This window comes from Herpailurus yagouaroundi, unplaced genomic scaffold (assembly GCF_014898765.1).
Source record: "Herpailurus yagouaroundi ecotype Mexico unplaced genomic scaffold, PumYag 141, whole genome shotgun sequence".
Taxonomy (NCBI): domain Eukaryota; kingdom Metazoa; phylum Chordata; class Mammalia; order Carnivora; family Felidae; genus Herpailurus; species Herpailurus yagouaroundi.
Window position 1 is genome coordinate 2,054,868 of NW_024412396.1, and position 27,608 is coordinate 2,082,475.

Sequence of the window (27,608 nt, forward strand, 5' to 3'; positions counted from 1 at the left end):
CCAAGAGTCTCATATCATATAGCGTCAGCTCATAGACAAAATCACATCATCTAAATGGTGTCCAAGTCCAAATGCAGCTCCTGGGTGTCATCTGTTAAGTACAGCTCCTGGGGCACAATTGCTCTCCATCTGTCAAGCTGCAAAACAATCGACCTTCCCCCACACATCCAGATTACAGTGTTAGATCAGACACGACCAGGAAGGCACGGGTTAATAGCTAGAGACATTTGGGTCCAAAGAGTGGAAAACCAAGTGTAGAAACACTTGGAGAAACCCAGCTGGGCAAAACTTAGGAGTTCTTTGATTACATTTAAGGCCTGGAAATAAATCTCAACTGTGACCCCTTGGCTTTTACTTCTGCTTTCAGAGTCGTCTCTCTTCCTTCACAAAAGGTAACACATATTTGCAGTTGAGTAGTTTTATAAAACTGCTTCCTGCCAGTAGAGCTTTAGGGGTCTGACCTCCTCCTTTCATTCTGTATTCTGTCCCTTTCAATCCAAGCTGGTAGTGTTTCTGCTGAAATCATTTTCTCAAACACCTCCTGGGTCTCCCATGGATTTAAATGAAGTTTACTCTTTAGAAAAAAAGCCACCACCCACAGATACTTTCCAGAAAAACTGCACCTGTGGCCCATGCTCTGATGGCTGAGGGACCAATCTCTTAAGCTTCTTAGAAGTCCTATCGTTTGCTTGGGAGTCACATCCAAACCTCTTTCTTGAAAGAGCTCCTTGTGTGACTGAATACTCCCACCCCTCAATCCTTCTGAGGTTTTGATGAAAAGTTATGTAGTCACACTGTCAGTTTTTTCGCTCTTAATTTTAGCACCTTTTTCCATTTGAAGAGATTGAGAATTTTCAGATTCATCTAGTCCTGGTTCCTATTTGTTTAACAATACTTCCCTTCATTCATCTCTCTTCTCTTCATTTCATTAAAAGCAGCAAGAAGAAACCCAGTGGTACCTTCATTCGTTGCTTTGAAATCTCCCAGCTCTACAACCAAGTTCAGCCTTCCATATAACTACAGAAGGCAATTTCAGAAAGTTTTCTACCACTACCTGACATGGATTCCTCTCCTCCATTTCCCTAAGACTTTACTAGCAGTATCCTTATATTCCAGATTTTTGCTAGCACTTAATATAGGGCAGATAGAGCATTTTGTAAGAAACACATTGCCAATTTTCCCTCCCTGATGCACACCAGGAAGTCAGGACCATGCAGAAAGTCACTTCAAAACTTAGTCTGGCCATCGGGCACAAACTTGACAGGTATTTCAAGGTGTTTCTCTCCTCCTTCCATCTCTTCCTGACCATTCTACCCCCACCATGTTTCTACATCCAGAAATAGAAACTCTCAGAAACAACTAAGAGGAAGTCAGTAGGACTACTAACAGTGCTTTGTTTCTTTTAAATAGAGACAGTGGTAGGGAATTTCTAGGTCTATGAGTAATAGAAAGAATTCCCAAGTAGTGCTAGCTGGGAATTCTTGGACTTCTTGTATCCCATAAGATCAGAGCATGACAGGGCCAGGCAATGATATAGAGAAGAAGGTACTAAAGTAGGGTAGCTGTACTTTAAGTTTATTTGTTTGTTTGCCAAAACTAAAATGCTCTTATGGCTTTTTCAGATCTTGAAAATAAGGAAGTTAGGCTGGGGAGCCTTAAAAGCCCCTTTAATTCTAATTTTATTTTTGTGGTTCTCTGATTTGAAAAGACAAAATATAAATTAATGCTGGTGTTGAAGTATAACTCTCAAAAAGCCAGTCTTGGCACTGAGACCAAGCCCTTGATGAAGTTTCAGTTGAGAGCTCAGTGATATTGGCCCCTATTAATATAGCCACCCAGAATTCAAGGAAAGCTGAGTTAAAAATGGAGTCTAGGAATTAGGAGTCCAACTTGGGTAATCAGCTGTCAATGAAAACGAGCACCTTCATGGGCACATCACAAATATACACCAAAACAGTGTCATGCTCAAACTCTAACTCCCAGGGTGAGATTTGCTAAAATGGATTACCTCCAAGACTGGTAAACCTAAGGGTAAAATATCTCCTTTTTCCATCTCCTGACATCTTTTATTTACCCTGCTACTTACTATGAGTAATTCTGCTTCTGGGTATGTTTAGATTTATTTCAGAGCAGTTGCTTTCATTTTCTTTTTATTTTTTCACCCAAGTGTAAACGTTAATAAGGTGATACTAGAAGGTGTCCCCACATCTCCAGTGGTCTAGGTGCTTAGGACTGAGCCTCTTTGGTACAACGCCTCAATTTCTTCTAATGTGCAGCCAGCCTGGAGAACCAAGACCTAGAATACTTTAAGGAGGCTGCTCCCCTGTCTGGCCTCCAGGGGGCAATCGTGCCACTAACACAACTCTCAGAACAATGAGAAGATGCTGACACTCTCTGGGGGTGGGTGAGAGGCCTGAACTTAGGACAAAAAAAGGATAAGGCTGAAAAATAGAAGTCTGAATACTATTGAGGTCATTGAAAGCAGAATCTCTTTAAAATTCTCGTATGGGGCACTTGGGTGGCTCAGCTGGTTAAGTGTCTGACTTTGGCTCAGGTCATGATCTCACAGTTTGTGAATTTGAGCTCCATGTCAGGCTCTGTGAGGACAGCCTAGAGCCTGGAGCCTGCTTCAGATTCTCTGTCTCCCTCTCTCTCTGCCCCTACCCATTCATGCTCTCTCTCTTTCTCTCTCTCTCTCAAAAATAAACATTAAAAAATAAAAATAAGAGCAGCTGGTCAACATGGCAGAAAAGCAGGAGGACCCGAAGTCCCTTATCCCTCAAACACAGCAGTGTTAAGGCCAGAGGTCTTGGAATTCCCAGAGTCAGGGCTGCAGAGTGACAGAGACATCTCTGGGGACAACCTGGCAGGCCATAGGTGCATGATTGCAAAGTGGGAGAGATAAAACGGGCAGCATAGGAATGGAGGGGAGGGATCCCCTTCTATGGAGAGACAAAGGGAAGAGAAAGAGAGGCTGTGAAAGTGTAAGATTGTATTTAGACAAGAGAAAAACTACTGAGTGGGGAGTGGAAAAAACGGAGAAAGAACCAATTTCCAACTGTGGGGCTTTTTCCGGACTGGGGCCAGCTGCCCTGTTTGCATACCTGAGAAGTGAGCTCATAGGAACATTCTTGACAATAAATTATATTAAATAAATAAATTCAAAAATAAAAAATAAAATAAAACAAAATAAAATTCTCCTAAACTTTAGGAACCTCTGTGAGCAACCCTTTCCTTCACCTGCAAGCACAGTTTTCCCAATGTCTGTCTTAGACCCAACCCCAGGCATGTAAACCTACTCATTGGGAGAAGCTCCCCATTTTATTACCATTTCTTTGGATAAAATTCACATTAAACGGTGGTTGTGGAGGTTTATCCTTTATAACAAAGCCCTCTCAGAAGTATAACTTGGTCGGAAGTTGTTCCTTGCCTTGAGCAGGTCACCCTAACCTTTACATGTACCCATTGGTACTCATGTCATGTTTGACTCCTCTGGAATGATAATTTCAGCAGCCAGCATCTCAGAGTTTTCTGAAATAGTTCTCAGAAACAACCTGGATAAAGGCCACAGAGGTTTGTGATCTTTGTAAAGATTTATCAGAGTGATGGTGAGTTGTAGGGCTGGTGGGGTTGGGGTGGCCCAGGCACATGATTAGTTCAAGGAGCTCAGGAACTGTCAAAGTAAACATTCAGCGGCCTACCTATCTGGTTAAGAATCATAGTGCACTCTAGGACAATGATCTTTTATGAACACATTTGTTTAAACTCCTTAAAAAATAAGATATTTTATTACAAAGAAATTAGAGAAAATTTGTAACAATTTTACTAAAAGCAATGGATATGGGCAAATAATTTCCAAATTACAAAAATAGCAAATTCAAATAAAAAGATTCCAACCTCATTGATAAATTCACATGAAAACAATGAGGAAATAATATTTTTTCTCTACAAATTGTTAAATAATTTTTTAAATCTTTAGATGTTGATGTCATGAAACAAGACTCTTAGAAAAATGCTATAGAAATGTCAATTTGTACAGTCATTGTAAAGGTAATTTGTTCATAGATAAAAAAATTATTTCACTCAACAATTCTGTATTCAGAAATTTATCCTTAAGAAATAATCAGAGAAATAGACCACAAAAAAGCAAATCTCAATAAATATTAAAGAATCAATATCATACAAGTCATGTTCTTTTACTGTAATGAATAAAGTTAGACACTATTAGTAAAAAGTCAACTTTAAACAAAAAGAAATGCACTCCTAAACAATTAATGAACCCAGGGCACTTGGGTGGCTCCATCAGCTAAGTGTCTTTTGCTTGATTTCAGCCCACGTCATGATCTAGTGGTTCATGCACTGCAGCCCAGTGTCAGGGTCTAGCTGACAGCAAGGAGTCTGCTTGGGATTCTCTCCCTCCTTCTCTGCCACTCCCCTGCTTTCTCTCTCTCACACAAAATAAATAAATAAACTTTTTTTTTTTTTTAATTTTTTTTTTCAACGTTTATTTATTTTTGGGACAGAGAGAGACAGAGCATGAACGGGGAAGGGGCAGAGAGAGAGGGAGACACAGAATCGGAAACAGGCTCCAGGCTCTGAGCCATCAGCCCAGAGCCCGACGCGGGGCTCGAACTCACGGACCGCGAGATCGTGACCTGGCTGAAGTCGGACGCTTAACCGACTGCGCCACCCAGGCGCCCCAATAAATAAACTTTAAAAAACAATAAAATAATTTATGAACCAGAAAAGAAATTATAATGAAATTGTTAAACTGTTTACAGTGGAACAATCGTGAAAGGTCTACATTTTAAAACTTGAACAATGAACCTAAGCAGCACACAGAGAACTTTGTATACCCTAAAAATAAATCAGGACAAAAATACTGAAGGTAATGAGCTAAACATTCAATCAGAAAGCTTTATAGGAGAATAGAACATCAAAAGTAGGAGGACACGGGGCGCCTGGGTGGCGCAGTTGGTTAATCGTCCGACTTCAGCCAGGTCATGATCTCGCGGTCTGTGAGTTCAAGCCCTGCGTCAGGCTCTGGGCTGATGGCTCGGAGCCTGGAGCCTGTTTCCGATTCTGTGTCTCCCTCTCTCTCTGCCCCTCCCCCGTTCATGCTCTGTCTCTCTCTGTCCCAAAAATAAATAAATAAACGTTGAAAAAAAATTTTTTAAATTCAAAAGTAGGAGGACAAAAATAGTAATATTCAGTGCTAAAATTGAGGCTATAAAGCCAAAGAATCAAAGGAAAGAATCCATTTTAAATGATACTTTGAAAAGAATTAGATATGGGAAAATTCTCCACTAAAATTTATCAAGGAAATAAAGAACACAGAAATATATGATGTAAAGGAAGATTACAACTACAGACACAGTAAAAATTTAAATACTTATAAGAACATGCAAGGAACAATTCCATACAAATTAACTTGAAAAGTTGAACAAAATGTAAAACTCTCTAAATATTATCAGCCAGCAAAACTGACAAGAAAAATTGAAAACTTAAATTTACATGCACATTAAAGAAATTTAAAACTCTAAGCAAAAAATATGGTTTCACAGACAAGTTACATCAAACCCAAGACCAATAATTTCCATTCCTGACTACTGAGAAAAATAAAAACAGGAAAACTACTACTCAACACATTTTATGAGACCAAGAGGACCACAATGACAAAAATAAACAAATATGCCAAAGGACAATTATGCACCAATATTACCTTTGAAAAGCAATGACTGCTCTTAAAAACATTACCAAACCAGCATTGAATATTAAAAAGTAATACTAATATGCCATGATCATTTAGGATTCATCTCAGGAATATGAAGAAGGTTAAATATTAGTGCAACATACCACACATAAAGATAGTAACTATAAAATTCTCTCACTAAATACAGAAAAGTGATTTGGTCAAGTTTAACATGTATTTCTAATTAAAACCTCTTCACAAACTACAAAGAAAAGGGAACTTCCTTACCCTGAACAAGGGAATCTTTGAATTTGTTTTCAAAGGGAGATATTAAAAGCATTGCCTTAAAAATTTGAAAAAGACAAATATTTCCAATATTATTCTTTCTATTCTATATTTCACCAAACATCTCAACAACCACAATAAAATACTAAAAACATTAGAACTGGAAGGAGAAAACATATCTATCATTAATCACAGATTGCTGATTCCATTGCTGGGGGAGAAAGTGTACAAATGAGCCTAGAATGTCTTCTCTTCCCAGAAAATTTGGAAGCTATCACAGATTACAGAAGCCATGTCACAAAGGCTCAGGAGCCAGCCTGAAAAAGATTTCTGCTGGTAAAGATGGGACAATTCCCACATCGATAAGACCATGAATCATTCAAGTAAAATACATCAGGTATGTTTAAATCCATGAGTTCGTGAAACAAACCTCCTTAATCACTTTTGGGAGTTTATCTTGGTTGCCTGAGATTTGCTTGAGACTATTTTGGTGTTTGTCCTGAGAAATGCCTCCATCTCAGGCAAGCAGGGATGGTTTGGTCACCCTAGAGGGGAAACAGCTCACTATCCTACAAACTGATAAATGAATGGAAAGAATCCTACACTTAATGTCAAAGAATAATCAAATAATTGACAAGGAAAAATTATCTTAACAGAAGTACTTCAGTTAATAAATGAAGTAGAAATGATATAATTAGAATATCATCAATTTGCAAACCAACTCCTAATCAAACACCAGATCTAGTCATTGCTTATCAACAATCACTAACAAAACACACACACACACACACACACACACACACACACACACACAGCCGAAAAGACAATTTGACCTTACGTGTCTCCTGAGTAAAGTACTCAACTCCATGATGTCTGGGATTTGCTTTAATCGAGACAGAACTGGAAGAGGTACAGATGTGTAAGGTAATGACAATGTAGATGAACAACATTGGCTATGACTTAATAATTGTGGAACCTGGAAATAAGTATGTCCTCTTTCATCACACTATACTCTCTTTTGTGGATATTTGAATTTTTCATAATTAAAAACTTTGGGGGTTTTTTTGTTTGTTTTTTTTTTTTAATTTTTTTTTTCAACGTTTATTTATTTTGGGGACAGAGAGAGACAGAGCATGAACGGGGGAGGGGCAGAGAGAGAGGAAGACACAGAATCGGAAACAGGCTCCAGGCTCTGAGCCATCAGCCCAGAGCCTGACGCGGGGCTCGAACTCACGGACCGCGAGATCGTGACCTGGCTGAAGTCGGACGCTTAACCGACTGCGCCACCCAGGCGCCCCAATTAAAAACTTTGAAATAACATAATTAACAAACAAATTACCAGAAATGCAAAGACATATGTACCATACCCACCAAATCTTATTTAAAACAGTCAAAAGAGAACAATATGTTGAACAATAATGTTCAAATTAAATTACACTTACAGCAGAGTAGTATGAAGCTGTAAAAATCATATTTTCACATACAGTTGAATAACCTGGTGGCATATTCATATACACGATGTTCAACACAAAAAAAGATTTTTTTATTTGATCCCAATTCCTTTACAGTATGCATATTTGCATTAAAAATACTGAAAGAAATGCAACAAAATGTTAACAGCATTACCTCTGGGTAATGAGATTATGGTTGGATTTTATTGTCTACTTTCTCCCTTTTGGTTATGTCTACATTGGACAAGTTTTCTGTCATGATAAACCATACACGACGTGTTATCGATCAATTAGACAAGAGTAGCCTGGAGGAAGACGCACGAGGCAGACACAGACAGCAGGAAGTGTGACTAAGCTGACATATGCAGAAACCACACTGCCAGCTCTATAGAAGCAAGACCACAGAGCCACCCAGTTCCAGAGACACTGCAAAGGGCCTGGCAGGTGGCAGGCAGAACGAAAGCTATTTTACCAGTGGGAAGGGCCCCCAGGATGCAGTCCAGAATGCCCACTCTCTTGTGCACAGTGGTAGTTTTCCTCTTCTTTGGTGAGGAGCCCACCACCCCTCCAGCTGGGGCCCGAGGGAGGGGGTTTGGGAAAGAAGTTAGAAGAGAACTTGACTGTGCCTTTCTTCACTTTGTTTTCTGGGTGAAAATCTGGCTGTTTGTGACAGCTTTCTTGGGAGCAATGTCAGAAGCTAAGTTGGTTTTTTTCTTCTTCTCTACAGGTTCCAGCAACACGCAGGGCATCACTCAATCTCCAAGTTTAGTGCAGGAAAAAGAGGGAGAATCTGTGACCTTGAACTGCCGTTTCACACTCAGCTATACTTACTATGTGATGAGGTGGTATCAACAGCTTTCCAATAGAAAGATGACTGAAATCATTTATCTTTATTCTGCTAGCACGAACACTAGAACAGGACGATATTCTTTGTCACATCAGAAAGGAAACAAAGCTGTAAGTCTCACCATCACAGGCTTGATGCCTACAGACTCAGGAATCTATTTCTGTGCTGTTGGAGAAGCTCCACAATGAGAGGAATGACAGGGAGAGTCTTACAAAAACCCCTGGGCTGAGCATGCAACAGCCACCTGCTCCAGGAACTTAGGAGAAAACAACCCACAGAACAGGAAAAGGGTAGAGAGAAAGCATGGTGAGTGGCACTGTTGGGTCTAGAGAGGAAGCTGATGAAAGTTCTAACGACAATTTTCCCACATTTGGGATCAAATAAAGAGTTATGGTTACAAGATCCCAGTCTCAAAAGCATTTTCACCTTGGAACCACATAGCCAATCAAGATATGCATCGGTCTCCGCTGCTGCCCAATATCCATCCCTCCGTTTCTAGTCACCACACCTGGATTTTCCCTGGATAAACAAGCCATGCCTCCTCCTACCCCATGTTTGGGTTTAGACAAAGCAAAGCCTCAGACACCCTTGCCAATTAACCTAATTCATCTCTCTGACCACAATGACTGGTACAAGGACAGGTACCTGCTCCAAGCCCCAAAACTTAATATGAAACTCTTGGGAATACTTCTGGGGATGGAAGAGGCTAGCATATAACCCTACAGCTGCCAACAGCCCTCTTCCCACCACAAAAGAATAGCATGATCCTGAAAAGAGGAATGTAACTGAGGTCCCTTAACATTGTTTGAGGACCTGGATCCTGCAGTATTAGAGATGTACTGGGATTTTTCCGTTGTACACCCACACTGTCTTAGCTTGTGTTCCTCCAGAAGAAGATAAGGATTCAAGTGCAAGTGGTTTACTTGGGAGGTGATCCCAAGATACAGGGCAGTGGCAGTGGGAAGAGAGAAAGGAAGGGAAGTCAGCCAGAGAAGGGCATGTGTGTTAATGTAATCCCTACCACATATCACCAGCATTTTTCATAGAGCTAGAACAAACAATCCAAAATTTGTATGGAGCACATAAAACCTTGAATAACCAAAAAAAATATCCTGAAACAGGAAAGCAAAACTGGAGGCATCACTATCCCTGACTTCAATCTATCTTACAAAGCTGTAGTCATCAGGACAATATGGTACTGGGACAAAAATATTCACAAAGATCAAAGGAACAGAATAGAAAACCCAGAAACAGGCCCACAACTATAAGGTCAACTAACTTTTGACAAAGCAGGAAAGAATATTCAATGGAAAAAAGACAGTCTCTTCAACAAATGATGCTGAGAAAACTGGACAGCAACATGCAGAGCAATGAAGCTTGACCACATTCTGGACCAAACACAAAAATAACTTCAAAATGGATGAAAAACCTAAATGTGATACAGAAAACTATCAAAATCCTAGAAAAGAACACAGGCAGAAACCTTTTTGACCTAGACCATAGCACTTCTTCCTAGATACATTGCCAGAGTCGGGAAACAAAAGCAAACATGAACTACTGGGACTTCATCAAGATAAAAACCTTCTGCACAGCACAAGAAACAATCAACAAAACTATAAGGCAGCCTATGGAATGAAGAAGATATTTGCAAACAACATATCTAATAAAGGGTTAGTAACCAAAATCTATAAAGAACTTAATTAAACTCAACACCCAAAAAACAAATAATCCAGCTAAGAAATGAGCAGAAGACATGAATAGGCACTTTTCCAATGAGGACATCAAGCTGGCTAACAGACACATTAAAAGATGCTCCACATCACTCACCATCAGGGAAATATAAACCAAAACCATGATAAGACACCGCTTCACACCTGTCTGAGGGCTATAATTAACAACACAAGAAACAACAGGTTTGGGAAAAGATGTGGAGAAAGAGGAACCCTCTGGCACCACTGGTGGGAATAGAAACATGTGCAGCCACTCTGGAGAACATTATAGAGGCTTCTCAAAGTTAAAAATTAAACTACCCTATGATCCAACAACTACACTATTAGGTATTTATCCAAAGTGTACAGAAATACAGATTTGAAGGGGTCCACGCACCCCAATGTTTATAGCAGCATTATGAGCAGTAGCCAAACTATGGAGAGAGCCCAAATGTCCATCGACTGATGAATGGACAAAGAAGAGTAGTATTTTCTTTCAGCCATCAAAAAAAAAAAAAAAGAAAAGAAAAGAAAGAAAGAAATATTGCCCTTTGCAAAGATGTGGACGGAGCTAGAATGTATTATGCTAGGTGAAATAAGTCAATCAGAGAAAGACAAATACCATATGATCTCACTCATATGTGGAATTTGAGAAAGAAAACAGATGAATATATGGGAAGGGGGTAAAGGCAAAAAAAGGAGAAAGGGAAACAAACCATAATACACTGTTAATGACACAGAGCAAAATGAGGGTTGATGGAGGGAGGTGAGTAGGAGATGAGTTAGATGGGTGATGGGCATTAAGGAGGGCACTTGTTGGGATGAGCACTGGGTGTTGTATGGAAGTGATAAATCACTGAATTCTACTCCAGAAAGTAATAATGCATGGTAATTCACTAACTAAAATTTAAATTTTAAAAAATGGGAAAAATCAACCATCAATCAATCATTCAATCAGGGCATGTGTATTGTCAAGCCCAGCGCCATTATGAGCACCCAGAGTTTCATCCCACCACGGAGTATCTGACAGCCCATGTGAGACACTTGCCTCAACTCCCCCTACCTGAGGCCAGAGGAGCTAAGGTATTGATACCCCAAATCCTGTGTGTCACTCGTAGAGGACAGCGAAAGGGATATGAGTGATGATTCCCCAGCACTTATGTCTGCCAAGCAGGCTGTGCAGTAAGAGAAAGTCCTTAGGCAAAGAAACCCAAGTTCTGGCAGGAGGAAGGGGACAGCGTGCACTGAAGTCATAAGCACAAAACGACACAGGGAAGACACCAAAAACGCAACACAATTAATTTCTTTCTTTTTGATAAATTATTTTGAGATGGGTTTTCTCTCACTGCAATCAAAAGAGACCTAACTAGGAACACTAATATAGACAACATTGGGTGAAACAAATTAACCAAACAAAATAGTTCAATACTACTTTTTTTTTTATTTTTTTTTAACGTTTATTTATTTTTGAGACAGAGAGAGACACAGCATGAACGGGGGAGGGGCAGAGAGAGGGAGACACAGAATCGGAAGCAGGCTCCAGGCTCTGAGCCATCAGCCCAGAGCCTAACGCGGGGCTCAAACTCGCGGACCGCGAGATCGTGACCTGAGCTGAAGTCGGGCGCTTAACCGACTGAGCCACCCAGGCGCCCCTCAATCCTACTTTCTAAAACTCCTGGCTTGCTGCAGGGGAGACAGGTTACAACTCCTCAGACCGTTCAGATTAGATCAGTTGTTCAGCCCTTTCCTCCCACGTCATCCAGGGTGATAAGGGGGAGGGACAAATTTAACACTGTACCTGTTATTACGCTGAACATTTAACTGTTCTCTCCCCTTTCAGACTCTCCCTGCTCAGGGTCACCCTGCTTAGTGCTGCCAGATCAACCTCTCTACTGTGTCCCCCCAAAGAATTTTGCTTGCTTAAGGCTTCTGGATTCCTTATGAGACTGTGCTTTTTCCAAATCCAAAATTCTGCTCCTGCTAGTTGCTTCCCCAAAATATGTTTCCTCCCCATCTCTACTTTTCAATCTCTCAAAATCTCAACAAATCATTTTTGGAGGTCACATCCAAAACTCCTGAAAGAGCTCCTGTATGACTGAATATCCCCACCCCTCAATCCTTCTGAGGCTTTGATGAAAGGTTATGTAGTCACGCTGTCAGATTTTTCCTTCATGCTACACTATCTTAAATTTAGCATCTTTTTCCATTCGAAAAGATTGAGAATTTACAGATTCATCCACGCTTGGTTTCCTCCATTTAACTCTCTTGTCTTCATTACATTAAAAGCAGCAAGAAGAAACCAGGTAAAACCTTCATACATTGCTTAGAAATCTCCCCAGATCTACAACCGACTTCAACCTTCCACATAACTATAGGAGGCAATTTCAAAAAGCATTCTGTCACCACCTGATACGGATTTCCCTCCTCCAGTTCCCAATAACATATTCTTTACTCCCTTCTAAGACATCACGAGCAGTATCCTTAAACTCCAGATTTCTGCTAACCCTTAATATAGGGCAGATAGAAATGTATCTAGAAACACATTGCCGGATTTCCCTCCCTGATGCACACCAGGACACCAGGACCATGCAGAAAATCACTTCATAACTTAAAGTCTGGCCTTCAGGCAGAGACCTAAGAGGTATTTCATGGACTGTCTCTCCTCCCTCTATATATTCCCAACCGTTCTACATCCAGTATGTTTCTACATCCAGAATTAGAAACACCCAGAAACAACTTAGACGAAGTCAGTAGAACCCCTAGCAGTGTTTTCCTTCTTTTGGGTAGAGACAGTGGGAGGAAAATTCTATGTACATGACTAGAAATATACAGAATTCCCAGGGAGTGCAGGGTGAGAATTCCTGGAGTTTTTGTATCCCACGAGTTCAGAGTATGAGAGAGTCAGGCAAGGATATCAAGAAGGAGGCACTAAATATGGTAGCTATATTTTATGTTTGCTTGTTTGTTTGCCAAAACAAAATGCTCTCATGGCTTTTTCCAGATCTTGAAAGTAAGGAAGTTTGCCTGGGGAGCCTCTAAAGGCCCTTTAATTCTACTTTTATTTTGTGATTCTATGACTTAAAAAGGTAAAATTTAAATTAGTGCTAGTGTTGAAGAATAACTCTCAAAAAGCTAGTCTAGGCACTGAGGCCAAGCCCTTGATGAAGTTCAGTTGAGAGCTCAGTGATCTTGGCCCCTACTAATGTTCCAGCCACCCAGAACCCAGGGAAAGCTGAGTGAAAAGTAAGGTCTAAGAATTAGGAGGCCAACTTGGGTAATCAGCAGTCAACTTATAGATGAAAATGAGCACCTTTGTGGGCACATCACAAATACACACCAAAAATCTGTCACACTCAAGCTCCAAGTCACAGGGTGAGATTTGCTAAAAGGAATAACCTCCAAGACCAGTAAACGTACAGGTAAAGTATTTCCTTTTTCCATCCTCTGACACCTTTTATTACTCTGCTCATTACTATTAGTAATTGTGCTTCTGGTTATGCTTAGATCTACTTCAGGTCAGGTCAACTGCTTTTATTTCCTTTTTATTTTTTCACTCAAGTGTAAACATGGTGTTACTAGAATGTGTCCCCACATCCCCAGTAGTCTGGGTGCCCAGGACTGAGTACTTTTTGTTACAACTCCTCAATTTGTTCTAATGTGCCCCCAGCCCTGAGAACCATTGCCCTAGAATATTTTAAGGAGGCTGCTCCTCTCTCTGGCCTCCAGGGGGCAATCGTGCCCACTAACAACTCTCAGAGGAATGAGAACAAGCTGACATTCTCTGTGGACAGGTGAGAGGCCTGAACTTAGGACAATAAAGGGCGAAGCTGAAAATTAGAAGCCTGAGTAATATTGAGGTCACTGAAGACAGGATCTCTTTAAAATTCTCCTAAACTTTAGGAACCTCTGTGAGCAACCCTTTCCTTCACCTGCAAGGGTATTTTTCCCAACACCTGTCTTAGACCCAACCCCAAGCTTGCAAACCTCTCCACTTGGAGAAGCTCCCCATTTTATTATAATTTCTTTGGGTAAGATACTCTTTATGACAGTGGTTATAAAGCTTCATCCTTTATAACAAATCCCTCTCGGAGGAATAACTTGGTCAGAAGAAGTTGTTCCTTGTCTTGAGCAGGTCACCCTAACCTCTACATGTACCCATTGGTACTCATGTCATGTTTGACTCTTCTGGAATGACAATTTCAGCAGCCAACATCTCAGGGTTTTCTGAAATAGTTCTCAGAAACAGCCTGGATAAACGCCACAAGGTTTTGTAGTTTACATGTAAAGATACATCAGGGTGACGGTAAGTGGAGGGTTGGGAGGGCCCAAGTACATGATTAGTTCAAGGAGCTCAGGAACTGTCAAAATAAACATTCAGCTGCCTACCTATCTGGTTAAGAATCAGCACTGGAGTCTGGGACAATGATCTTTTATGAACAAATTTGTTTAATCTCCTTTAAAAAGAAAATATTATTGCAAAGAAATTAGAGAAAACTTATACCAATTCTAAAAAAAATGCAAGGGCTATGAACAAATAATTTCCAAATTAAAGAAATAACAAATACAAATATGAAAGGAATCCGACTTCATTGTTAAACAAATGCACATGAAAACAACAAAGAAGTAATACTTCTTCTCTACAAATTATTAAATAATTTTGTAAACATTAAATGCTGAGGTCATAAAATAAAACTTGTAGAAAACACTACAGAAATATCAATTTGTGCAGCCATTGTAAAGTTAATTTGTTAATATATAAAAATTATTTCACTCAATAAGTCTACATTCAGAAATTTATCATTAAGAAACAATCAGATGGGCGCCTGGGTGGCTCAGTCGGTTGAGTGTCCAACTTCGGCTCAGGTCATGATCTCAGCTTGTGAGTTTGACCCCCGCGTTGGGCTCTGTGCTGACAGCTCAGAGCCTGGAGCCTGCTTCCGATTCTGTGTCTCCCTCTCTCTCTGCCCCTAACCCACTCTCATTCTGTCTCTGTCTCTCTCAAAAATAAATAATCATTAAAAAAATTTTTTTTAAATAATCAGAAATATTGACCACAAAAAAAGAAAATATCAATAAGTATTAAAGAATAAATATCATACATATCATGTTCCTTTACTACAATGAATAAACATAGATACTATTAGTAAAGAGCCAGCTTTAAATCAGAGGAAATGCACTGCTAAATAATTTATGAACCAGGAGCGCATGGGTAGCTCAGTTAGCTAAGGGTCCGATTCTTGATTTCAGCTCAGGTCATGATGTCAGGTCATAATTTTGGCTCAGGTTCATGAGTTCAAGTTCTGCATCAGGCTCTGTACTGACAGCCAGGAACCTGCCTGGAATTCTCTTTCTCCCTCTCTCTCTCTCTCTGCCCCTCCCCACAGGCTAGCGCTCTCTCTCTCTCTCTCTCTCTCTCTCTCTCAAAACAAATAAATGAACTTAAAAAAAAAACAATTTATGAACCAGAAAACAAAATATAATGGAATTGTTAAAATATTTACAATGGAACAATCATGAAAGGTCTACATTTTAAAACTTGAGCAAGGAACCTAAGCAGCACACAGAGAACTTTTTATACCCTAAAAATATACCAGAACAAAAAGACTAATGGAATGAGCTAAAAATTCGATCAGAAAGCTTTAATTTTTTTTTTCCAACGTTTATTTATTTTTGGGACAGAGAGAGACAGGGCATGAACGGGGGAGGGGCAGAGAGAGAGGGAGACACAGAATCGGAAACAGGCTCCAGGCTCTGAGCCATCATCCCAGAGCCTGACACGGGGCTCGAACTCCCGGACCGCGAGATCGTGACCTGGCTGAAGTCAGACGCTTAACTGACTGTGCCACCCAGGCGCCCCTCGATCAGAAAGTTTTAAAAGAGAGTAAGAGTAAACAACAAAAGTAGGAGGACAAAAATGGTAATAATCGTTGCTAAAATTAAAGAAATTAAGCCAAAGAAGCAAAGGAAAGAATCCATTTAAAATGGTTCTTTGAAAAGAATCAAAATGGGACAATTCTCTAATAAAATTTATCAAGGAAATAAAGAACATAGAAAAATATGATGTAAAGGGAGATCATAACTACAGACTCGGTAAAAATTTAAATAATTTTAAGAACATGCAAGGAATAAATTCATACAAATTAATTTGAAAACTTGAACAAAATGTAAAACTCTCTAAAAATTATAGCCTAGCAAAACTGACAAGAAAATTTGAAAACTTGAATTTACATGCACATTAAAGAAATTTAAAACTCTAAACAAACAGATGGTTTGCAGGCAAGTTACATCAAACCCAAGACCAATAATTTCCATTCCTGACTACTGAGAAAAATAAAAACAGGAAGACTACTACTCAACACATTTTATGAGACAAAGAGGACCACAATGACAAAAATAAACAAAGATAGATGACAAATGAAAATTGTACACTGGTATTACTTACGAAAGACAATTACTGCTCCTAAAAAATACTATCAAACTGGCATTGGATATTAAAAAGTAATACTAATACACCATGATGGATTAGGGTTCATGTCAGGAATATGAGGAAGGTTTAATATTAGTGCAACATACCACACATAAAAGGTATTAACTATAAAATTCTCTCACTAAATACAGAAAAGTGATTTGGTCAAGTTTAACATGTATTTCTAATTAAAACTTCTTCACAAACTAGGAAGAAAAGGGAACTTCCTTCACCTGACCTAGGGAATCTTTGAATTGTTTTCAAAGGGACATGTTAAAAGCATTCCCCTAAAAATTTGAAAAAGACAAAGATTTCCAATGTTATTCTTTCTATTCTACATTAAACTAGACATGTTTTTTAAATAAATTTTTTGTTTTTATTTATTTTTGAGAGAGCGAGTGAGCACATGAGCCAGGGAGGGGCAGAGACATGGGAGACACAGAATCCAAAGCAGGCTCTAGGCTCTGAGCTGTTGGCACAGAGCCTGATGCAGGGTTCAAACCCATGAACCCTGAGATCATGACCTGAGCCGAAGTCAGACACTTAACTGACTGAGCCACCCAGGCACCCCTTTTTCATTAAACGTTTTAACAAGTGCAGTAAAATAATAAGAACATTAGAACTGCAAAAGGAAAACACATCTATCATTAATCACAGATAGCTGATTCCATTGCTGGGGGAGAAAGTGTACAAATGAGCCTAGGATATCTTTTCCTCCCAGAAAACTAGAAGCTAGCACAGATTACAGAGGCCACGTCACAAAGACTCAGGAGCCAGCCTGAAAAGATTTCTGCTGGTAAAGATGGGACAATTCCCACATCACTGAGACCATGAATCCAATCAACTAAAACACATCAAGTATGTTATAATCCATGAGTTCATAAAACAATCCTCATTAATTACTTTTGGGGATTTATCCTGGTTGCCTGGCATTTGCTTGGGACTATTTTGGTGTTTGTCCTGAGAAACGCCTCCATCTCAGGCAAGCAGGGATGGTTTGGTCACCCTAGAGGCGAAATCAGCTCATTATCCTACAAACTGATAAATGAATGGAAAGAATCCTACACTTAACCTCAAAGTTAATCAAATAATTGGCAAGGAAAAATTATTTTAATAGGAATACTTCAGTTTAAAACTGCAGTAGAAAACTACTACTTTTAGAAGTAGAGATGATATAATTAGAATTTAGAATATCATCATTTTGCAAACCAGCTCCCATTCAAACAATAGATCTAGTCACTGCTTATCAACAATCACTAACAAAACACGCACACACACACACACACACACACACACACACACACACAGAGCTGAAAAGACAATTTGACCTTACGTGTCTCCTGAGTAAAGTACACAACCCCATGATGTCTGGGATTTACTTTAATCTAACCAGAACTGGAAGAGGTATAGATATATAAGGTGATGATGATGTAGATGAACAATATTGGCCATAACTTGATAATTGTAGAACTTGGACAATGAGTACATGCTCTTTCATTGCACTATACTCTTTTGTGGATGTTTGAATTTTTCATTATTCAAAACTTTGAAATAACATAGTTAACATACAAATCAATTATCAGAATTGCAAAGACTTATATTTACAATGTCCACCAAATCTTATTTAAAACAGATAAAAGAGGAACCAAAATGATGTCAAACAATGATATTCAAACAAATTAAGGTATACTTACACAGCAGAGTAGTATGAAGCTGTAAAAATCATATTTTCACATACGGTTGAATAACCTGGTGGCATATTCATATCATAATGTTCAACACAAAAGTATTTTTAATTTGATCCCAATTCCATTAGAGTATGCATATTTGCATTAAAAATACTGAAAGAACTAGAACAAAATGTTATCTCTGGGTAATGAGATTATGGTTGGATTTTATTGTCTACTTCTCCCTTTTGGTTATGTCCACATTGGACAAGTTTTCTTCATGATAAACTATATATGACATGTTATCGATCAATTAGACAAGAGAGCCCTGGAGGAAGAGAGGCAGGAGGCAGACACAGAAAGCAGGAAGTGTGACTAAGCTTACGTATGCAGAAGGCCCACTGCCAGCCCTATAGAAGCAAGGCCACAGAGCCACTCAGTTCCAGGGACACTGCAAAGGGCCTGGCAGGTGACAGGCAGAACAAGAGCCATTTCACCAGCAGGAAGGGCCCCAGGATGCAGTCTGGACTTCCCGCTCTCTTGTGCACAGTGGTGGCCTTCATCCACTTTGGTAAACGGCCCACCACCCCTGCAGTCGGCACCTGAGAGAGGGGGTTTGGGAAAGAAGTTAGAAGAGAACTTGACTGTGCTTTTCTCCACTTTGTTTTCTGGATGAAACCCTTGCTATTTGTGACAGCTTTCTTGGGAGCAATGTCAGAAGCTAAGATGGTTTTTTTTCTTCTTTTCTACAGGTTCCAGCAAAACACAGAGCATCACTCAATATCCAAGTTCAGTGCATAAACGGGAGAAACAATCTGTGACCTTGGACTGCATTTTCACACTCAGCTACACTTACTATGTGATGAGCTTCTTTCAACAGCTTTCCAATGGAAACATGACTGAAATCATTAATCTTTATTCTGCTAGCACAAACACTAGGAAAGGATGATATTCTGTGTCACATCAGAAAGGAAACAAAGCCCTAAAGCTCACTATCACAGGCTTGATGTCTACAGACTCAGGTGTCTACTTCTGTGCTGTTAGAGAACTCCACAGTGAGAGGAGTGACAGGAAGAACCTTATAAAAACCCCCTGGGCTCAGCATGAAACAGCTACCTGCTCCAGGAACTTAGGAGAAAACAACCCACAACACAGGAAAAGGTAGACAGAAGGCAGGGTGGGTGGCACTGGTGGGTCTAGAGTGGAAGCTGATGAATGTTCTAGCAATAATATTCCCACATCTGGTTCAAAGAAACAGTTGTGGTTACAAGATCCCAACCTCAACAGTATTTTCACCTAGAAATCTGGTGCCTAAAGATGATCAGATTGCCGATCAAGATATCCATCTCTCTCCTTGACATGCCCAACATCCATTCCCCCTTTTCTCATGACCACACCTGGATTTTCCCTAGATAACCAAGCCCTGATTCCTCCTACCCCAGCCTTGGACTCCCTGGCCAATTAACATAATTCATCTCTCGACCACAATGATTGGTTCAAGGATGGGTGCCTGCCCCAAGCCCACATCCCAAAACTTAATATGAAACTCTTGGAAATACTGCTGGGGATGGAAGAGGATAGGATATAAACCTACAGTTGCCAGCAGCCCTCTTCCCACCACAAAGGAAGAGCATGATTCCGAAAAGAGGGAGTGAAACTGAGCTCTCTCGACATTGTTTGGGCCCTTGGACTCTGCAGTGATTAGAGATTTACCTGGGATTTTTCAGTTGTACACCCTAGCTGTCTTAGCTTGTGTTCCTCCAGAAGAAAACAAGGATTTGAGTGTAAGAGATTTACTTGGGAGGTGATCCCAGGATGCCTGGCAGGGGCTGTGGGAAGAATGACAAAAAGGGAAGTCAGCCAGTGAAGGTCATGTGTATTAATGCAATCCCTACCAAAACACCACCAGCATTTTTCATAGAGCTAGAACAAACAATCCTAAAATTTTTTGGACCACAAAGGACTCCAAATAGCCAATGGAATCCTGAAAAAGCAAAGCTGGAGGCATCACTATTACAGACTTCAAGCTATCTTACAAATCTGTAGCCATCAAGAGAGTATGGTACTGGTACAAAAACATTCACATAGATCAGTGGAACAGAATAGAAAACCCAGACATGGACCCACAACTATATAGTCAACTAATCTTTGAGAAGCAAGAAAGAGTACAATGGAAAAAGAGATAGTCCCTTCAACAAATGGTATTGAGAAAACTGGACAGCAATATGCAGAACAATGAAACTGGACCACTTTCTGGACCATACACAAAGATAAATTCAAAATGGATGGAAGACCAAAATGTAAGACAGGAAACCATCAAAATCCTATAACAGAGGCAGAAATTCATTGACCTCAGCTGTAGTAGCTTACTAAACATGTTGCCAGAGGCCAGGGAAACAAAAGCAGACATGAATTACTGGGACTTCATCAACATGAAAAGCTTCAACACAGTGAAGGAAACAATCAACAAAACTAAAAGGCAACTGAGGGAATGGGAAAAGATATTTGTAAACAATATATTTGATAAAGGATTAGTATCCAAAACCCTAAAGAACTAGATCAAACTCAACACGCAGAAAACAAATAATCCAGTTAAGAAATGAGAAAAAGACATGAATAGACACTCTCCCAAAGAAGACATCCAGATGGCTGAACACATGAAAAGATGCTCCACATTACTCATCATCAGGGAAACACAACTCAAAACCACAATGAGATACCACCTCACACCTGTCTGAATGGCTGAAATTAACAACAAGAAACAACAGGTATTGGCAAGGAGTTGGAGAAAGGGGAACCCTCCTGCCCTGCTAGTGGGAATGCAAACTGATGCAGCCACTCTGGAAAACTGCAGTTTGGAGTCTGCAGTTTGGAGACTCCTCAAGAAGTCAAAAATAGAACTACCCTATGATACAGCAATTGCACTACTAGGTATTTTACCCAAAACACACAAAAATACAGATTTGAAGGGCTGAACACACCCCAATGTTTATAGCAGTGTTATCAACAATAGCCAAACTATGGAGACAGCCCATATGTCCATTGACTGATGAATGGATAAAGAGGTAGTATATTATATATATATATATATATATATATATATATATATATATATATGTGTGTGTGTGTGTGTGTGTGTATGTATATATATGTATGTATGTGTGTGTATATATATATACACAGATGAAATCTTGCCACTTACAATGACATGGATGAGGCTAGAATGTATTATGCTAAGGGAAATAAGTCAGTCAGAGAAAGACAAACACCATATGATTTCACTCGTATGTGAAATTTAAGAAAGAAAACAGATGGACATATAGGAAAGGAGTAAAGAAAAAAAAAGGAGAAAGGAAAACAAACCATAACAGATTCTTAACGATAGAGAGCAAACTGAGGTTGACCCCCCCCCCCCCCCCCCCCCCCCCCCTGATGGGTGATGGGCATTAAGGAGAACATTTGTTGGGATGAGCACTGGCTGTTGTATGGAAGTGATGAATCACTGAATTCTACTCCAGAAACCAATATTATGCAGTAAGTTCACTAATTAAAACTTAAATTTTTAAAAAATGAGAAAAACAAAGAAATAAATAAATGCTGGGCATATGTAGTCTCAAATCAACTGCCACTATGAACACCCAGAGTTTCATCCTACCACGGAGTATCTGACAACCCATATGAGACACTTGCCTCAATTTGTCTTACCTGAGGGCCAGAGGAGCTAAGGTATTGATACCCCAAATCCTGTGTGTCACTCAGTGCCCGGGAATATGAGTAATGATTCCCCAGCACTTATGTCTGCCAAGCAGGCTGTGCAGTAAGAGAAAGTCCTTAGGCAAAGAAACCCAAGTTCTGGCAAGAGGAAGGGGACAATGTGCACTGAAGTCATAAACACAAAGGGATACAGGAAAGACACCAAAAATGCAACACAATTAATTTCTTTCTTTTTAATAAATTATTTTGAGATGGGTTTTCTATCACTTGCAATCAAAAGAGACCTACATAAACTCCTAGCTTCCTGCAGGTGAGACAGGTTACGACTCCTCAGACTGTTCAGATTAGATCAGTTGTTCAGCCCTTTCCTCACACATCATCCAGGGTGATAAGGGGAAAGGACAAATTTAACACTGTACCTGTTATTACACTGAACATTTATTTAACTGTTCTCTTCCCTTTCAGACTCTTCCTGCTTAGGGTCACCTTGCTTAGTGCTGCCAGATTAATCTCCCAACTGTGTCTCTTCAAAGAATCTTGCTTGCTTAGAACTTCTGGATTCCTTGTGAGACTGTGATTTTCCAAAACCCCAAATCCTGTGCCTGCTAGCTGCGTCTCCAGAAACAGTTTCCTTCCCATCTCTACCTTTTCAACTCACTGTCTCTCAAAACCTAATTTGTGTGTTTGATGTTTCTGAGGATAGCCCAGGAGCAACGAGCATGCCTAGATCTCGGATGTTGGTTTCTAATATCGTTTCAATAAAAGGAACCAGAGTTCCTTGGAGAAATGGCTGATTCCAGGGCTGGGGCAGGGAATATGCCAGATAAGCCTGAAGCATCTTATAGGAAAGAAAGAAGGAAGGAAAGAAAGAAAGAAAGAGAGAAAGAGAGAAAGAGAGAGAGAGAGAGAGAGAGAGAGAGAGAGAGAGAGAAAGAAAGAAAGAAAGAAAGAAAGAAAGAAAGAAAGAAAGAAAGAAAGAAAAAGAACCACCACCATCTATGATGGGGTTATGTTAAGGGGACATCAGAGTCAACTAAAAAAGCTCCCTGTGGCCAAAGTTGGAACAATGTGAGCAACAAAATAAAGTAGTGTTGAGTAATAACCCAATAACCCAAGGTATAAAATAAGTACCCAACAGTCACTGATATATATGTTATTGTATATATAAGTGAGGCAAAACAGACAAATCTCCCATCCTTAAGAATTCTAAATAATTGATATAGACACTCCACATATCCCACTCCTCAAGTGAGGACTGCACATAGTGACTTCCTTCCAAAAGGGACAGTATGGAAAGGGTCACAAAAGAGCAACAGTAGATTGGGACTCCTGGATGGCTCAGTCATTTAAGCATCCCACTCTTGATTTTGGCTCACATCATGATCTCACAATTTGTGAGACTGAGCCCTGCATCAGGCTCTGCGCTGACAGTGTGGAGCCTGCTTAAGATTCTCTCTCTCTCTCCATCTCTCTCTGCCCCTCTCCTGATCACTTTCCCTCTCTCTCTCAAAATAAATGTATAAACTATTAATTTTTTTTAATGTTTATTTATTTTTGAGATAGAGATAGACAGGGTGCAAGCAGGGGAGGGACAGAGACAGAGGGAGACACAGAGTCCAAAGCAGTCTCCAGGCTCTGAGCTGTCAGCACAGGGCCTGATACAGGGCTTAAACTCACAGACCGCAAGATCATGACTTGAGCTGAAGTCAGATGCTTAACTGAATGAGCTACTCAGGCATCCCAATGAATAAACTACTTTAAAAAAAAATTTTTTTAACGTTTACTTATTTTTGAGAGAGAGCGAGGCAGACCATGAGTGGGGGAGGGACAGAGAGAGAGGGGGACACAGAATTTGAAGCAGGATCCAGGCTCTGAGCTGTCAACACAGAGCCCGACGCAGGGCTTGAACTCCGGAATGGCGAGATCATGAACTAGGTCAAAGTCCGACGCTTAACCAACTGAGCCACCCAGGTGCCCTGTGAATAAACTATTTTTAAAAAAATTTAAAAAGAGCAGCAGTGGAGAAACCTGACAAACACCACCTTAGCTCACTGACCATGGTCAACATCAACAGAGCTGTCACGTTGATAGCATGTCCTGTTGATATGATGTGATGAGAAATGGCACTTTACCTCTGTGGTCTTCCTTCCAAAAAAACCCATAACCCCAGCCTAATCATGAGGAAATCACTGAAATATCCCAATTGAGGGACATCTGCAAAATATTTAACTAATACTCCTAAAAAAATTGTCTAAATCATCAAAAATAAGAAAAATCTGAAGGGCGCCTGGGTGGCCCAGTTGGCTGAGCATCCAACTCTTCATTTTGGTTCAGGTCACGATCCCAGATTGTGGGATCAAGCCCTGCATTGGGCTCCACACAGAGCACGCAGCCTGCTTGGGTTTCTTTCTCTATCTCCCTTTGGCCCCTCTCCCCTGCTCATGCTCTCTTTCTCTCTCTGAAATATAATAAAATTTCAATTTACAAAACATTTTAAAAAATAAGAAAAATCTGAGAAATTGTCATAGCTGAGAGGAGCCTAAGAAGACATGAAAACTAAGCGTAATGTGGTCTCCTCGTGGGAATCTGCAGGAGATAAAGGACGTTGGGTAAAATCAAAGTAAATCTACCAAAGAATGAACCTTAGTCAATAATAATATATCAGTATCGGTTCATTAATTGTGGCAAATGTACCACTGTAAGATGTTAATAGTAAGGGAAACTGGGTGTGCAGTATATGGAAAGTATGTATACTATCTTCACAACTTTTCTGTAAATCTAAAACTGTTCTAAAACTAAATAGTTATTATAAAAAGTTACAACACTGTAGGTTTCATGTGACCTGCATTTTGTTTAGGGAGAATTACAATTTAAATATAGTCATGTCATTATTTATATATCAAAAGGAGTCTTGAACTGTGCTGTCCATACATAGCCCCTAGCTACATGTGGCTCTTAAACACTGAATTGTGATGTGTCCAAATTATGATGTGTTGTGAGTGTAAAATATACACCAAGTTTCAAAGACTTGTATGAAGAAAAGAATGTAAACAATCTCATTAATATTTTTATTGACTAATGTCGAAATGATATTTGAGGATTATCAGGTTAAATAAATTTTTAAATTAATTTTATATATTTATTTATAGCTTCTTTTCATGTGGCTACTAAAAAGTTTATTTATGTGGCTCACATTGTATTTCTATTGATTGCAGTGGTCTAAAATGATAGACATGAAATGTTAATAATAGTTATTCCTCGTAGTAGAATTCAGGGTAATTGTTTTAGCTTTCCTCTTTCTAATTTTTCTTTAATAAATGCGTGTTCCTTGTACAATAAAAAAAGTAATAAAAATAAGACACATAGAACAATTGCTATGAAATGTCACACTAAAAGATGGAAGCACCAAGCAGAAATGTCAAGCCAGAGAGTCCTTCATTAATTAATTATTCATCCATTCATGTGAATACACATACATTAAGTATCCCATGTACAAAGCTCCGGGACAATTGCTGGAAATATGAATACACCAAAAAAGATGAGTTATAATTATTTCCTACAAGTTCACGGTTACTTGACATGTTAGGCTTATTAATAAAATTTTCAAACACTATAAGGTCAGTGATACTACAGGATTCTTAGAGTCAATTCTCCTCTATTTCTTGCCTTAAATGCTGCTGTTTTTCTGGCTCCAACCTTACTCTAATTCTTTGTCCACACTTGGATTGCAACTAATACCTGTGCTAATGACTATCAAGGCTCTAATCTTGATTTTGCTTCAGACCTATGTATACAGCCCACTTCCTTTTGGTCAGATGACCTTTGAGCAATATAAAATGTATAATCCTAAAACCTATAATCTCACCTCCTCTACTTCAAGCTCTTCTGATTCTGTATTTCTTACCTTAGTTAATGATACTATCTTACCTCACAGCTCTGTGTAAAAGGCAGATTTACATATTTTACTTCACTTCTCACAATTTTTTAGACCTAGCCTGGCACAAGCCCACACATGATTCACCCTTAGCTACCAATTCAACCTCCTCTCCTGACACATCTCTCACCAATGTTGACCTAGATATACCAAAATACTGAATTCAAGAAATGCCATGAGTTAACACATCTCTTATCTCCATCCCTCTCTCTACTCTTCTCTTTGTTTGGAGTTTCCAACCTCATCACCACCTCCTCCTCATGGTCCTCTGATATCTCCTCTCTAAAGCTTAATTTAAGGTCTAGGCAAGTTTAAAGTCTCTGTCCTTTGGCTCCCTTTGAAATTTGTACATACTTCCAAAATAGCACTTATCTCCTTGTACATTTTTATATTTGTTGCCTGCTTCCTCTAGGATACTCAATTTCTTGAGAGCAAGGATTATGTCTCTTTCACCTCGATATTCCCAACATGACACAGAACATGACAAGTAGAAGACTCTCAAGTTTACTGAATATTTCCCATCTTTCCTTCACCTTTCTTCCTCTACTGGGATCACTCTTAACCCCTAGAATAGTTCCTTGAGTGTCCCAAGCAGGCTTCCACCTCTGGGGTTTTTTACTTGAATATTGTTGCTTCAAATGTTTCCCTTCATCCCATGATTCAGATCACTGCTCAAATGCCACCTCATCAGATACGTCTTTCCTTCAGTCTTATACAGCTAGTACTCCTCCAACCCATCCCACTTTCCCCTTACCCTGTCTCACATTTTTTCATGGCAATCATCATTAGCAGACATCATATTATATATGTGTTGGCATATTTTTTATCTGTATATCCACCAGAATATAGCATCAAGAAGCCTAGGACTTCATCTGAATTATTCAACAAATGAGTCAGATCTGATGCATGTATAAAAAAATAAATGATGTTATTTATCACCTACACATGACACTGTCTCTCTTCCATTTCCCCTTCATTTGCTTTATTCTCATCAAGCCATATATCTAGGACAAAAGAAGGATTAAGACACAAAACCCCAAGAAATGTCAAGTATAATAAGGTTGAGTAAGCAATAATATTATAACTTGAAAAGAGACAATGGTTCAGCTAACCATTTATTAAATTTGTTTCAAGAATGCATTTTACCTTCTAATTCATTTATTCAACAAATATTTATATCACCTCTATCATTTGTCCTTTTTGAAAAGTTAAAAGCAGCCTCATACATTTGTATCACTGTTCATAGTTTACAAGGTCCTTTCTGACACTCCAATGTATCCTCATAAACAATTTTTTGAGGTAAGCAGATCTTCTGAGGAATGAGTTGGTTACCAGATTAAGAATCACTGGGTTGTAAAAATTTTCAGCTAGGAAAGTATTCCATCATTTTATTGTTGATACAACTATGTACAGAGGGCCATTATCAATCTATTTATTTCACCTCAGAGAGCTGTAATACACACATTGTCCATCAGTACCAGTACATTAATTCTCACTTCTGGGACTCCCAGCTTGCCCTAAGCTTCAGTGCTAATATGAATATTTCACGGTATAATGTACAAACTTTGAGGATAGGTGCAATGCCTTCTCTATTTCTTCTACTTACTCTAAGGCTCTCACACACTATGTATTCTCCCATAAATATTTGTTAGTAAAGAGAATCGTTATTAAGGTAAGAATCTGTCTATTCAGGAAATTTTCAAGGCAACTGTGATAACTGGTCTCCAAAGATGGTCTTCCAATGAACTACACCTCTCAGTATTCAGATTCTTGTGTGGACGCCCCCACCCCCCCCCCCCCCCCCCCCCTGAAAACTGTACTCGACTGTAAGTACAATGTGGTA

At 39.4% G+C, this 27,608-nt stretch overlaps 1 long non-coding RNA gene across 1 annotated transcript in view; it reads right to left on the reverse strand.

Annotated features, from left to right (window-relative positions):
- Window positions 1–27,608, reverse strand: part of LOC121031479 (uncharacterized) — a 238,362-nt gene that overhangs the window by 192,400 nt on the left and 18,354 nt on the right. The window lies entirely within an intron of this gene.